Source organism: Sceloporus occidentalis, unplaced genomic scaffold (assembly GCF_023333645.1).
Source record: "Sceloporus occidentalis isolate IW3139 unplaced genomic scaffold, rSceOcc1.0.p SCAF_14, whole genome shotgun sequence".
Lineage (NCBI taxonomy): Eukaryota > Metazoa > Chordata > Lepidosauria > Squamata > Phrynosomatidae > Sceloporus > Sceloporus occidentalis.
The window spans coordinates 355,620-363,056 of record NW_028316994.1 but is presented as its reverse complement, the minus strand read 5'-3'; positions in this window follow the sequence as shown (position 1 = coordinate 363,056).

The window sequence follows — 7,437 nt, the reverse complement described above, 5'->3', positions numbered from 1 at the left end:
AAAAAGGGCGCTAAGAGTGACAGAATGTGTATGAGAAGTGGGGGGACTGGCATCACTGTGGCAGATTCACATCTAAACAAGACATGGGGAAAATCAAAGAGCTGTTCAAGATTCTATGAATACTGAAAACTACTCCCATTTCTGTAGAATAAACAGACATCTTATATAGTTTTCAACTTAGAAGTAAAGAGAAGCATTATTTCCCATGGGAATGGGGAAATGATTTAACAGCATGGTTCTCAAACTGTGGGGCAGGACCCCTGGGTGGGCATGGGAGTTGCTTAAGGGGGGCACAAGACTTGGAGGCCCTGATCACTCCCCCTTTTCTTTTTCCTAAAAAAAGTATGTATAAAATTTACTCATACATTGAGTTAAATTTTGAATTTAATAAAATTGTTCTAATTAGGACCATGTTATTTCCTTATAAAATGTTAAAATATGAATATACATGGATGTGCGAGTGAAAATATGTTCAATAAATAAAATATTTTAATTTTTAGACAACGTGGAGTGGGGGTGCAACATCCACATATAGATGTAAAGGGGTGGGGTTCCAAGGATAAAAAGTTTGAGTACCACTGATTTAATAGCATAGATATAACATTTCTAAATTAACCACATCTCGGGATCTGACATCAGCAAAACTAAGGGGGAAAACAGACAAGGCAGAAGGGGCAGCTTGAAGCTAGCCCTTCTGAAGATGGATTGGGACCACAGGACCACAGCAAACATGGCCTCAATCCACCTTGAAGCCAGATGAAAAAGGAGCGACAAAGAACCAGTCCTTTTTTGGCCAGCAAAAAGCCAGGTTTTTACACCACAGCCCCACAATGTCTGAGGACACTCCAGCAGTGTGTGGCTTGCAAATGCCACTCCACCAGAGTATCTTGAAGCTGCCCATGTGTGGATGGCTGCCTGGCTTCTGAGTGGCTTCAGGGCATCATCGCAATGTGCGGCTTGTAAATGCTGTGCAACCATGATGCCCTGAAGGCATCCTTTTTGGGCCATCTGCTCTGGCCCTGAGGTTTCCTAAAAACAAAAACAAAATCTTTGCCTGAAACCAGCCATGCTTTATGCTCCCAGAGGTGTGTAGTAGAAGCTAAACATCTGATTTACTCATAAATAAAGCACTTTGAACTTTGCTATCTGGTTCATGAGCGATGAAGTCGTGTGTGCAACTTTTAAGACCCCAATTCAATATTGAGAATTCTATAGACGTACAGGCACAAGTCTGTGAACCTAAGACTTACTTCTGAGTAGACCTACTTAGGATTACATTGTTAGCTGCAACAAGAATCAAAGGGTCTTACTTCTGAGTAGCGGAGATTGCAATTATATCCCCAATTAGCCAGGAAACTTTTACTTGTGAATAGACACACATCTTTCCTTGTCCTGAACCCAAATTGCTCTCTCTCTCTCGATGTTCTTCTGATTAAAGTGTCATTGCTTTCAATGAGAATCAGGTTCTCTCAGACTCATGAGCACCAGACATACATTTCCATATCACTACCTTAGCTTCTATGGCACATGGGAATCCTATCCACACAAACAGACGGTGGGTAAAGAGCAGTTTGCTGCCACTCCTTTGCTTGCCCGGTTGGGGGCACAGCAACTGCACGCCATGCCCCCAGCCTGGCGAGAAAGCTGCTCCTTTTTGTGCCAGGGAAAGGGTGCATTTGCCATGGCAGCAGCTTTTTTCAGCATTTTTTGGTGCTGTGTCACCGAAACATCGTGGATCCACCACATGTACAGTCAGTCGTGTGGCTTTCCAGTGGACTAGGGATGTGCTGCTGTCTGAACACCACGCCCCCAGACCACCATCTGTTTCACCCCTTAGTTGGGGAACTAGAGTCCAAAACACACTGCAGAAATAATCCACTTTGAGAGCACTTTAACGGCTCTGGCTCAATGCTAGGGAATTCTGAGAACTGTAGTTTTGTAAGACATTTAGCCTTCTCTGTCATAGAGCTCTGGTGCCACAATAAACTACAAGGATTCCCTAGAACTGAGCCAGGGCAGTTAAAGCGGCTTCAAACTTGATTATTTCTGCAGTGTGTTTTGGACCTAAGTCCCATTGCACTTAATGGGATTTACTTACAAGTAGACCAGCCTAGGCTTCTGATCCCAGAAGTGTGCATTGTAATACAAACAGTTGGTTTACTGATAAGTAAACTGCTTTGGACTTTGCTATCTGGCTAGTGAGTATGAAAGAATTGTGTAATTTTAAGATTAGAGTTCTATGCTTAGGAATCTAAAGATTTATGAGTGCAAATCTATGGAACTAAATATTTATTTCTGAGTAGATCTACATAGAATTGCATTGCAAGCTGCAGCAAGACTCCATGGGCCTTACTTCTCCTTCTCCTTCCTCTTTCCACTCTCTCTTTGACCATAGTAGTGGTGGGGTTGCATATCACATTCCCTTCCAGTATGGACAAGGCGGAGGAGGGAGGATTTTTTAAAAACCAAATACCATCCATCACTATGTATTGGTGTGAGAGCTGGATGGCAAAGAAAGCTGATAGGAAGAAAATCAACTCATCTGAGATGTGATGCTGGAGAAGAGTTCTATGTATCAATGGCATCACTAGGGTTGGTGTCACCCCATGCAGTAAATCTTGGTATCACCTCCCATTGACCTCCTCCTATACCACACCATACAGAATCATTAGTAATGTTTTTTGTACTAATGTTACTCATACGTCATAGTTCCCATGTAGCACTGAATGTAATAGTAATTGTTGTGACATAAACAACTTTTTGTTAATGGTGTTGTTGTTAACTGCCCTTGAATTGGCCCCAACTCATGGTGACCCTCTGGATAAGACACTTCCAAGCTTCCCTATCCTCCACTGCTCTACTCAGTTCCTGTAAACCCATGCCTGTGACCCTCGCCCAATTGAGTCCATCCATCTTGCTTGCAGTCTTCTCCTCCTTCATCTACCTTCTACCTTTCCTAGTATTATTGTTTTTTTTAGTGATCCATGTCTTCTCATTATGTGGCAAAGTATGGCTCAATTTGATCATCTTGGCTTCCAAGGAGAGTTTGGTTTTGATCTGTTCAAGGACCCATTTCTTTGACTTTTTGACTGTCCATGGTATCCTAAGCAATCTTCTCCAGCACCACATCTCAAAAGCATTGATTTTCTTTCTGTATGATTCCTTCACAGTCAGCTCTCGCATCTGCACATGGTGATGGGGAGTACTATTTCCTCCCCAGTTCTAACTTTAGTGCTCTGTTGTATATCTTTGCGCTTTAAGATATTTTCTAATTCTTTCATAGCTGCCCTACCGATTCCTAGTCTTCTTATTTCTTGACTGTAGTCTCCACTCTGGTCCATGTTTGATCCTAGGTATGGGAATTCTTTGACCATTTCAGTTTCCTCACTGACCAGATTGAATTTATGTATTTCTTCTGTGGTCCTTGTTTTTGTTTTATTTATGTTCAGAATTAACCCTGCCTTTGCACTTTCATATTTGACCTTCCTCAGTAACTGTACCAGGTCTATGATGACTTCTGACAGTATTATTGTGTCATCCACATACCTTAGCCTATTGATGTTCCTTTCTCCTATCTTCACTCCTCCTTCTTCTTCTAAATCTAACTCTGCTTGTCTTATAATGTTTTCAGCATATAAATTGAACAAAGAGAGTGATAGTATGCAGCCTTGCCTGACCCATTTACCAATTGGGAACCACTCTGTTTCTCCCAATTCAGTAAACAACTAGCACAATTAAAAACATAAACAACTAACACAATAAAAAATATATTTTTAATTACAATATCATATGCACAGCCTAAATGTATTTATGTATACTGTACATAGTTTAAAGTGAAAATCTGGTAAAAATGTGATTTTTTAAAAAAGAGAATGAAATACATTTTTAACAAAATTAAAAATTAATGTTTTGCAATTTGGGAAATTTTATGTAAAAAAACGGGCATCTCCTTTCTCCTCCCACTGAGCTTCACCCCATTCACATAATCTCTTCAGCATTTTAATGGGACACAGGTGAATGCCACAGCCCATTTCTGCCAAAACGCAGATGTTTAAAGAGCAATGGTGTCACCCCTCCTTAGGGTGACACCTAGTGTGGTCCATACCCCAGGGATGCTACTAGTGTGGATATTGTGGATGCATAAAAAGACAAGAGCAAATTGGATCTGAACCTTCCCTAGAAGCGAAGAGGACTAAATTGAGGCTATTGTACTCTGGCCACAACATAGGAAGATGTGACTCACTAGGAAAGATAGTGATGCTAGGACAGGTGGAAGGCAGTAGAAAGAGACCAGATGGGTAGAGTGAATCAAAGAGGACATGGTCCTAGGTCTTCTAGAACTAAGCATGGTTGTTGAGGATAGAGTATACCGGAGATGCATCCTTTACAGTGCCACGGTCGGGAAGTCAAAGTTGACCTGAAGGCAGTTAACAACAAATGAGGTTAATCTACCAAATACTTATCTTGATCTTCCATGGGTCCTTGTAGTGATCAGATCAGTCTTCTTACTCCAAAGATGTTTTATTTAAGAGTACAGTTCATTTTCAACTCAGCAACTGAGAATCAATAAATCCCAGGTTTTCAGTGAATGGTTTTTGTGTAGCATTTTTGTGGCACCCTGCCAATACCCCCCTTTCTTCTGTAGAAATAAGAAATCTCATTCTTTGATGGTGCATGAAGGCAGGAAGATGATGTTGTGCTACAGTTCCAGTCAGTCTTAGGCTGCATCTGCAATGCAGAAATAATGCAGTTTGACAACATTTTAACTGCCATGACTGAATGCTATGAAATTCTGGGAACTATAGTTTTGTGGGATATTTAGCCTTCTCTGTCAGAGAGCTCCCATGTCACAACAAACTACAAATCCCGAGATTCTATAGGATGGAGCCAAAGTGATGTCAAACTACATTGTTTCTGCACTGCAGATAGGATTACTAGGGGGCTGTACAGATAGCCCAGTAAGGGGCAGGTCTGTGCTGCCCCTTTTTGCACTGGATTGGGGCTAGGACAGCCTCACCGGCATCCCTGCAGCCCCAATCTGGCAATTTTTGGGGCCATGGAAAAGCAGCAAAATGCCACTTCACCATGGCCTGGAAAGGGGGTGTCCTTGGGGTTTCATGCCCCCAGACACCCCAGCCCTACAGAGGAGAAAGGGCAGTCCCTTTCTCCTCAGGACTGTTCCTGCGGCCGTATGGCCGCAGCTCTTATGACGTCACTTCCCTGCGTGGCTGTGGGGACACTGCGCAGCAGCGGCATCATCATGGCGGCTGCCATGTAGATGGCATACTGCCATGATGGCAGCAGCGACGCATTCTAGGGTTCCAGACCAGGTGGTTGCTGCATAGTCTTGAACCCTAGAATCAGTGCCTCCACGCCACTTATTGCCCGTGTGTATCGGGCCTAAGTTTACTTTCTTATAAAGGATGTTCCTTGAAAGCAGGGAGGATTGTCCTTTATGTAGAATGGACAGGACATCAAAAATCCTGTATTTTGGGGTATTGGCCCTTTAAGAAACTATGAGACCAAATTACAATATGAGACCAAATCAATGAAACTCATTGCCTATGCAGATCATTACTTTCCATCTCATCCTCTTCTGCCTTAAAACTAGTTCATGACCAAGTAAAATGGGTGAGGGAGAACCCTGTTTGGCCTTCATATACAGACTGCTTTTTTATCCTACCAACAACGCTGTGGAATAGGTAAAGCTAGAAGAATGCAATTGGCTCATGATAAACTCATGAGCTTTATGAAGAAATTGGGATTTGAATCTTATAATTACATTCCATTACTCTATAGAATGTTAAATTTGCTAGCATTCTTTGAAGTGCTAGAACGCAACCGTATTGCAGAAAAAATCCAGTTTGACACCACTTTAACTGCCACAGGTCAATGCTATAGAATTCTGGGAATTGTCATTTATTGTGGCACCAGAAAACTGTTTTGGTGCCATAACAAACAACAGTTCCCAGAATTCCATAGCACTGAGCCATGGCAGTTCAAATGGTGTCAAACTGGATTATTTCTGCAGTGCAGATGCAGCCCTGGTGTCTTTTACAGCCTATTTTGAATTGCAACAAAGTGACTCTCCCCCAATGGACATATGCATATGAAAATGTTGGACATTATTTCTGAATAGGCCTCTAAGTCCCTAGCTATATAATGAGGTCTCTTTTATAACTGAATTGTGGGAACTCTAGTACATTATTATTCATAGATGAACTTTTTCTAAGGTACGATAAATGCCAGAAGTGTTAAGGGGTGCCCACACTTAGAAATAATGTACTTAGACACCACTTTAAATGCTGTAGCTCCATCCTATGGAATCCTGGGACTTTATAAATTTACAAGGTCCTTATCCTTCTCTGCTAAAGAGTGGTACGTCATAAAACTACAAATCCCAGAATTCTGTTGAATAGAGCCATTGTAGTCAAAATGGTGTTGAACTGTATTATTTTTACAGTGTAGATGAACCCAAAGTGTGACGTTGACCACTCCTGGGATGTTGTTCAATTTTTTTTCACTATGCTCTAAGTCTCTAAACTTCCATAGGTGGGAAATAGCACAAAGTCCAGTTCTGCAAGTTATACTAAATCTATCAATTGAGGGACATAAAGCCAGCCAGCTTCATCAGGCCTGGCCTAAAGTAAGAAGACAAGCCCTCTCTCTCTCTCTGCCATCTGAAATCATCCGGCCTCAGAGGGAGAGAAAGGCTGGCCAACTTCATCAGGCCTGGCCTAAAGTAAGAAGACGAGCCCTCCTCCAGTCCACTTGCCATGGTCTTGGCCTCAGAGAGAACAAAGAACTGCTGAACCTATTCCCCCTTCCCACTGCCTTTCCCTTCTCCTTTTGCAACAGGTCTTTTTCAGACTGTAAATCTGAGGGCAGGGAAATGTCTCATTAACTATCTGTAAGCCATGCTGAGAGCCTTTCTGGCTGAAGAGCGGTGTATAAATACTGCAAATAAATACATATTTAACAGCAAGTGTGTATAGCAGAGGTGAGCAATTATTTTTCAGGTTAGAGTCCTGAACTGGCTATCCTGCATTCTTTCAGAGATTGCACCATCCACCTACAATTGCCACTGCTGCAGCTACCACCAACATTCAATGACACGAGAGGCTTCTAACATTATCACAGTGTTTGGTGCTAGTCATGCAATTGTCCCCATATCTTTCACTTTACATAAAAAAGGTTTTTTTGGCGAGTTCATGACTAAGGAGAAATTTCCAGCTCAGTTTCTTTTTACTTCACCCCTGACAATATGAAGTTAGAAAGAGTTCTTATATCAGTTAAGAGGTTAGAAAAATGCAGTTTTCCAATAATCTTTCTTTTAGCATCATAAGGCCAAAGTCTGATTCTCCCTATTTTTAAGCAATAAGTTTGGCAGTCTTTTGGGGAACATGTGTACTCTTAGCAAACATAATGAGTATCCTT